The sequence below is a fragment of the Halichoerus grypus genome, chromosome 1 (genome assembly GCF_964656455.1).
Source record: "Halichoerus grypus chromosome 1, mHalGry1.hap1.1, whole genome shotgun sequence".
In the NCBI taxonomy this organism is placed as follows: domain Eukaryota; kingdom Metazoa; phylum Chordata; class Mammalia; order Carnivora; family Phocidae; genus Halichoerus; species Halichoerus grypus.
In genome coordinates, this window is record NC_135712.1 from 182,249,741 (window position 1) to 182,256,936 (window position 7,196).

The 7,196-nt window shown below is 42.5% G+C and overlaps 1 pseudogene; it reads left to right on the forward strand.

Moving 5' to 3' along the window:
* The first annotated feature begins 260 nt into the window (after positions 1 to 260).
* LOC118529220 (large ribosomal subunit protein uL22 pseudogene) lies at positions 261 to 847 on the forward strand (annotated as a pseudogene).
* The last annotated feature ends 6,349 nt before the right edge of the window (positions 848 to 7,196 follow it).

Genomic DNA, 7,196 nt, shown 5'->3' on the forward strand with positions numbered 1-7,196 from the left:
ACAGTAGATGATCAATAAATGTTTGTTGATCATGAATGAGTGCCTGACAAATGGTAAAACATATATATATATATATATATATATATATATATAGTTGTAGTTGTTGTCATATTATTAATCGGGATTAAAACCCAAGTTTTCTGACTCCATATCTACTATAGTGAGTTGAATAGTGGCCTTAAAAAAGATATGACAAAGTCTTAACCCCTGGATTTATAAAGATGACCTTATTTGGGGAGTTCTCATGAATTCTCCCAGGAGCCACTGCTCTTCCTCTTCCCCAAAGCGGCCTGAGGTGACCTCTGAAAATGGTTCACTATTCGCTTGACCCAGAAAACCCTACGAAATAACACACGTGAAACTGCCCAGGCCATCAAGGGTATGCATATCCGAAAAGCCACCAAGTATCTGAAAGATGTCACTTTACAGAAGCAGTGTGTGCCATTCTGTCGCTACAATGGTGGAGTTGGCCAAACAGTGGGGCTGGACACAGGGTCGGTGGCCCAAGAAGAGTGCTGAAGTTTTACTGCACATGCTTAAAAATGCAGAGAGTAATGCTGAACTTAAGGGTTTAGATGTTGATTCTCTGGTCATTGAGCACATCCAGGTGAACAAAGCCCCCAAGATGTGGCGTAGAACGTACAGGGCTCATGGTTGGATTAACCCATACATGAGCTCTCCCTGCCACATTGAGATGATCCTTACTGAAAAAGAGCAGATTGTTCCTAAACCAGAAGAGGAGGTTGCACAGAACAAAAAGGTATCCCAGAAGAACCTGAAGAAACAAAAACTTATGGCCCAGGAGTAAATTCTGCAGAATAAATGCAAATAAAAAAAAAAAAAAAAAGATGACCTTATTTGCTAAAAGGCTCTTCGTAGATATAATTAAGAATCTCAAGATGAGATCACGCTGAATTTAGGGTGGACCCTAACTCCAGTGACAGGAGTACTTATCAGAAGAGGAGAAGATGAGTGATGTGAGGAGGGCGGCAGAGATTGAGTGATGTATCCACGATCCAAGGAACCCAAAGGATTGCCACATAGAAGCTGGGAAAGAGGCATGGAACATATTCTCTCTCAGTGCCTCCAGAAGAAACCAACACTGCAAACGCCTTGATTTTAGACTTCTAGGCTCTGGACTGTGAGAAACTAAATATCTTTTGTTAGCTATCAGGTTTCAGGTAATTTGCTATGGCTGCCCCAGGAATCTAATGCATCTCCTGGGACACCAAAGTTGTCTCCGGTTTGTCCTAATAATCTGGACTTGACCTTATTTTGCCAGCTGGCCTCAGCCTAACTACACTCTTTTGCATGTGGACAAGCATGCTGGCACAGCCTCAACTCCAGCCTGTTTTGGCCGCTTCCCTCTCCAGCCCAGCCTGGCTTCTAGTCCCGACACTCCCCAAGCTTATCTAGACCGGGGCTTGGTACTGCTGCAAGTTGCTGATAAGGCTCTTTGGTCCTGTCTTTCTGCCCATGTTTCCGATTCCTGTCTCCAGCCCTGGATATGATACAGCATCTGGAGTGAGGACAATTGCCCTCCCGAGCCCCAGCCTGTCTGTGGGGCTGGCTGCGAATCACCCAGGGCCCCTTACCTGCTGGTGATCTCATCGCCCCTGGGAACCCATTGGCCAGACTGCATTAATAAAGTGCTGCAAGTACCTTAGTTTCCTGTAACTTTTTCCAGCCTGATGTCTGCTGTGATGTTTAATTTATGTTGTAAGAAATATAAGAAGTGCGCTCCTTCCTGCTTAAAAATCTTTCCATCCGCTGAGGTCTCCACTGTTGTTCTTGTGCCATGGAGACAAAGTATCAGGAGGAAGATTCTGTCTGAAACCAGAAAGGTTTAACAACATCCTCCTCCCAACAGGTTGCAGCAGCATCATTTCAGATGTCCCAAAACCTCTAGATAAATACCCCCTTACACAGACAGGTAGCTGAATTTCAAAACCCCTTTCTTCCTAACTGAAGAGATGGATTTCCAAATGCCTTATGCCTCCTGCTAAACAAGCTGCCGTTTCCTCCCCCCCGCAACCTACTCTCATTTTTCAAGTCTCCCCCCAAGCCAGGCAAGATAAAGTAGAGACGCCTCCCTCCTTCCCATAATTCTTTATACATGCACTGAGTGGTAAGCCATCACTTCATGAAAAACAAATAAATAAATAAGCAGAGTACTCGTCAAAGGGAAATCTTTATCTCTTTGAAAAGGTGATAGCTAAGGAAAATAGTTTCTTGTCTGTGTTGAAAATTTTCAGTCCAAAAAAGGAATTCCATTCGAGGGAACCAAAATGTCTTGAGTACTTCTCTGTACCTAGAGTAGTTCAAGAAAGGCCAGCTCCCCCTAGCATGCAAACTGCTGAAGGGCAAAGACTTATCTACACTCGGTGTAGCCCTAGGGCTTCAATTGTCCCAGCACATAGTAGGTACTCAATAAATACACGATGAATGTTGAATCCTCAGGAAAGATCCTAGAAGAAACTTCCAGAAGGTAACCCAAAATTCCAAAGTGGCAAGACCTCTTTGGGGTCATCTAGTCTATGCCTGAATTTTTATTAATGATTGCAATAGCTGGCACTTACTGTTGAGTGCCAGACACTGAACTGAGCATTTTAAATGTATTGCCTTATTTAATCCTATCCCTATCCTTATTACGCATATGAGGAGATGAAAAGTCAGAGAGGGTAAGTAACTAACCTAAGGTCACACAGCTGGGGAATGACCAAGTCAAGATTTGCACTCAGTTCTTTGAAGCCAGGGCCTGTTTTCTTTAATTCTGTGCTCTATTGTCACTTTTTTACAGTTCCATAAGCTGAAGCCAAGAAGGAGGAAGAGGACACCCTAATTTGCACCCTAACATGTAACAGAGAGGGCTTAACCTTGGTGTTACTGGATCTCTCACTCAGCGTTCCTAGTATAAGACCACACTGCCTCTTATTTGTGAAACACGGATTTAAAAGCTTCAGCTCTTTTCAGAAAAAAGTGCTTTCTTATCTTGCTACTCTTTCCTCTGGGGTTGAGAAAGAAATCTGGTTGATGCTTTTAAAGAAGAAATTTAAAAATCAAAAAATTCTTCTGGGAAAAGGCAACATGTTTGATCATTAAGAGAAAAAAGACTTTTATTCACATAGAAAAAGTTAACCTGTTTTAAATACTAATATACTGTTTATATACTGCCTTTCTTCCAGGAACTGAAAGAGTTTAATATAGCTCATTAATTCTTAGACTATTTCTGTGAGGGAAGAAAGCAAGCATCATTATCTATATTTTAATATGAAGAGGAAACCGAAGCATAGAATCAACTGGAGAGTCGGGAAACACAGCCAATTCAGATTCCAATCCAACAGTAAAAGACATGATCATTAAGTCACACTATAGCTGGAATGTTCATTGGATGTGGATCATTTCCCTGAAGTACATTGATCTTTGTTGAGTACTCGATGCCTCGAGAAGCCCATGGTGTCATAGCATTCATCAGTGAACCCTGTGATTTATAGCATTTTTCTGGAAGTAAGAGTCAAAATAAATGATACTCAAACTTGAGGGTGCATGAGAATCACCAGGAGGGAGAAAACACACATCGCTGGGCCCCACCCTCAGAGTTTCTGATCCAGTAGATCTGGAGTGGGATCAAGAATCTGCAATTTCACAAGTCCTGGCCCATGGACCACATGTGAGAACCACCCATCCAAAATGGTGGCCATCACAGGTGGTCCTACTGGAGTCAAGCATTCAGACATGGCAGTAAAGCTGTATGGCTTTTAGTCCTGGCTCTGCTAATTTACATAATTCTTTCATATTTCTATTTTTTCTCTTGAAAAACTGGAGATTATGATAATAACTTTACCAGTTTGTGGCAGAGAGGGAGCAGTCCATAATGGTTAGCTACCCTCATTTTGTCATGATCCAGACTACACATGCATAGCAATCTTCCTTGAGGCTACAGAGCCCTCACTAACAAGGTATCATAAATTAGGAAATATCCCTTCTAAGAAGTTGGGCAGTCCCTGGGGAAATTAACATCACGCAGAAATCTTAATTATGAGAATGACCATTAAACTCATAGGTCCTGAAACTTTGATCAATGGGTATATTGCTTTAGGATACAAACTTCCAAGACTTGCTTTACAAGTCCCATTAGCAAGGGTAGAGACCCTAACTCTGATACATTTCCAGAGACTTAAGTAACAAATTATCAATGTTAATGATGCTGGAGAGGATAACTGTGTTTGATGGAGGTATATTCCCTAATACTTAACTCTGAATTTTAAGGAAAGAGATTTTCCTCTGTTCCTAGGCTACAGTTGTTCCCCACTTAGAAGAAAGGATGCTATGCACATCACGCTGAATGATAATGGTGTGCTAAATTTTTTAGCCAAGTTTCCACAATTCTTCCAGGGAAATGGAGGATTTAGTACTATGTGTTTAAATCAAATCACCTATAATCTCCATCGCTTGCCCCTTCAAAGGCGTAAGGGGGGAATTATTCAAATAATTTATGCGAAACATTCATTTCAAGTAGTTAATAGGCTTCATGTTGTTCATGGCATTTTATGGACGCAAACAGGAAATGCTATGAATTTGTAAAAAGTTTGTCACACAGTGCTCATTCAGCAGCTCCTAAATGTCTGATTCTACACTTCTCCCTAAATTGCATCCTTCTCCAACCTGCAAAGGTGAGTGCATACCCTATCCCTAATCACTATGGCAGGGCATCGACTTCACATCTTTGCACACAAATTGGATTCCCAAAGGGAAGTGCAAAAACTGGTCCTCAGTTACTTGAGAGAGAGAGCGAGCAAGCGAGAGAAAGAGCAGGGGAGAGGAACAAAGGGAGAGGGAAAAGCAGACTCCCCATTGAGCAGGGAGCCCGATGCGGGGCTCAATCCCAGGACCCTGGGATCATGACCTGAGCTGAACACAGCTGCTTAACTGACTGAGCCACCCAGGCGTCCCTGTGCTTAAGTTTTAAGAAAGTCTATGGCTTCTGCTTTCGTACTGTGGGGTAGCCTGCTATTGGGTAAGACCTGACCATCCTAAAATGGCCATGCTGTGAGAAGTCCAACCTAGTCATGTCGAGAGGCACATGTGGATGAGATCCAAGGCCCACTGACAGCCTGCACCAAAATGCCAGCCATGGGAACGAGGCCGTCTTGAGAGTAGAGCCTCCAGCCCCAGTGGAGCAGCTGAACTGTGATTTGGGAGCACATGAATAAAATCGTTTTTGTATAAGCCTCCAAGTGTGGTGTTATTTCATTAGGCAACAACAGATAACAAAAAGCGCTAACTCAAAGAATAGCCCAGCCCTGTTCAACATATGCATACTGTGTAAAAATTCATGGTGATGCAGCCTTAACCAGCCCACAATCTTTTTCTGGTGCTTTGTAAAACATATCGATTCCAAGTGAGCAATTATGCACACGTTATTTGATACCAGTTTCTGATAACAGTTTTCTTTTACCATTTTGTTCTTGCCCCTTTTGGTTTGATTTTTATATCAGGAAGAACCCCAAGAAGAGTTGGGATTTTTTTTTATGTCACTCTGACAGTCCAATAATCTAGGCCTGGCATTTAATTACTTCTTATTCATGGTTATCATAAAAGTATCAGAAAAACATCCAAATCATCAAATACACAAAAGGGATTACCTGATTGACCTGATGGTTCTGTGTGCCTTTAAAACTGAAAGCACATGAGTGCATTTGGGGACTGTGACCCATTCCATCGTCCAGCTTTATATTACCTGCCTTGGCAGAACTACACATTTCTGTAGATTATGGAGACAACTACGTAGAGTCAAAAGTTCTAATAATTCATCTGTAATGCCATTCAGAATTCTACCACTTGTCTTTTCAAAATGAAAGAAAACACATGAAATCCAAATGCATAGATCAGCAAACGGTCACTACGTAAATATTTTGTAAAATCTCATTTTGTTCTCTTTTAAAACTTGAGGGAAAACTCATACACATCCAGTTGTAACAACCAGAGACTACTTTTCAAAGGTTCTTAATTCTCTATGAAACCATTTCTCCAGATTCTCATGCACCCTCTTAATCTTTCTTCCCCCCAGAGGATAGCAGGTGGTTACATCAGCTGTTTGCTAATTCCATCCTGCAACTAGGGAGACTGGAATATGCATTAAGGCTGTGTGTTTACCTTTGCAACAGTGGGGTTTTCCAAATCTTCTGCAAACAGATCCTTTAACCTCAAGGTATATTTTCTGGGAATTGAATAGGAGGAGGTATAAACCTACAAGGAAAATGAACTGCACTGTTTGCATGGCACATTTCGTCTTCTGCTGCCTACAGGGAGGTGGAGAAAGCACGTTGGGTAGAGATTCAACTTGCGCTCAGACTGCACTTAATTACATGGCTTCCTGGGCAAATGACTGCATGATGGAGCCTCAGCCTCCCCACCTGTAAAAAGAGAATAGTGATACCTCCCCACGAATGAAGCAAAATAAACAAGATGTTTGAGAAAGCACATTGACACGTGCTCTACAAAGTCAAAGAACTGTCATCATTGTTGCTATTATTACTATATTCTTAATCTCCCTAAATATGAAGAACAGCAACCACGTGTTGACTATCTGTTATGCTCTCTTGGCACAAAAACATCGTTACTTGCGATGGTAGTTGTATGATCTCAGACAAGTTATGCTTTCCTCCCTAAGCCTCTGTTTCCTCCCCAGCTGATATGATGGAGTAGTTGTGAAGATTGAGTGGAATGACCTTGGAGTGTAGCTCTGATGACTTTTGCACTCTACCCCAGGTCCCAACACTGACCCTAGACCCTGAGAGCTCCGACCAGGGCTTTACCACCACAGACGGTTCTCCTACTATTGTGCTCCTTTTGCATCCAGCTTCCAACATGGAGAAGCTGCAGTTGATGTGCTGCCACCCTGCCTCTTATCCCCCCAGCCCAGCTCTGAGCTGACCTGCCACGACAGTGGACAGTTCCTGGCAAGCTGGCCACCTTCCATCTTGAATGTCTTTCACTTTGCCACCTGGGACTTCCTTTGGTGCCCCAGGAGCTCACTTAGCCCATGCCCTGGGGAAAACATCAACCAATGATGTACAGAAGCTAGTAGATAAACAGCCAAGCTTCTCATTGAGGTGCTTCTAACCTGTTTTCTAGAAGATTCCTCAGATGGTGGTCAAGAATATTGAGACTCAGCTGTTTATATCTGTAACCGG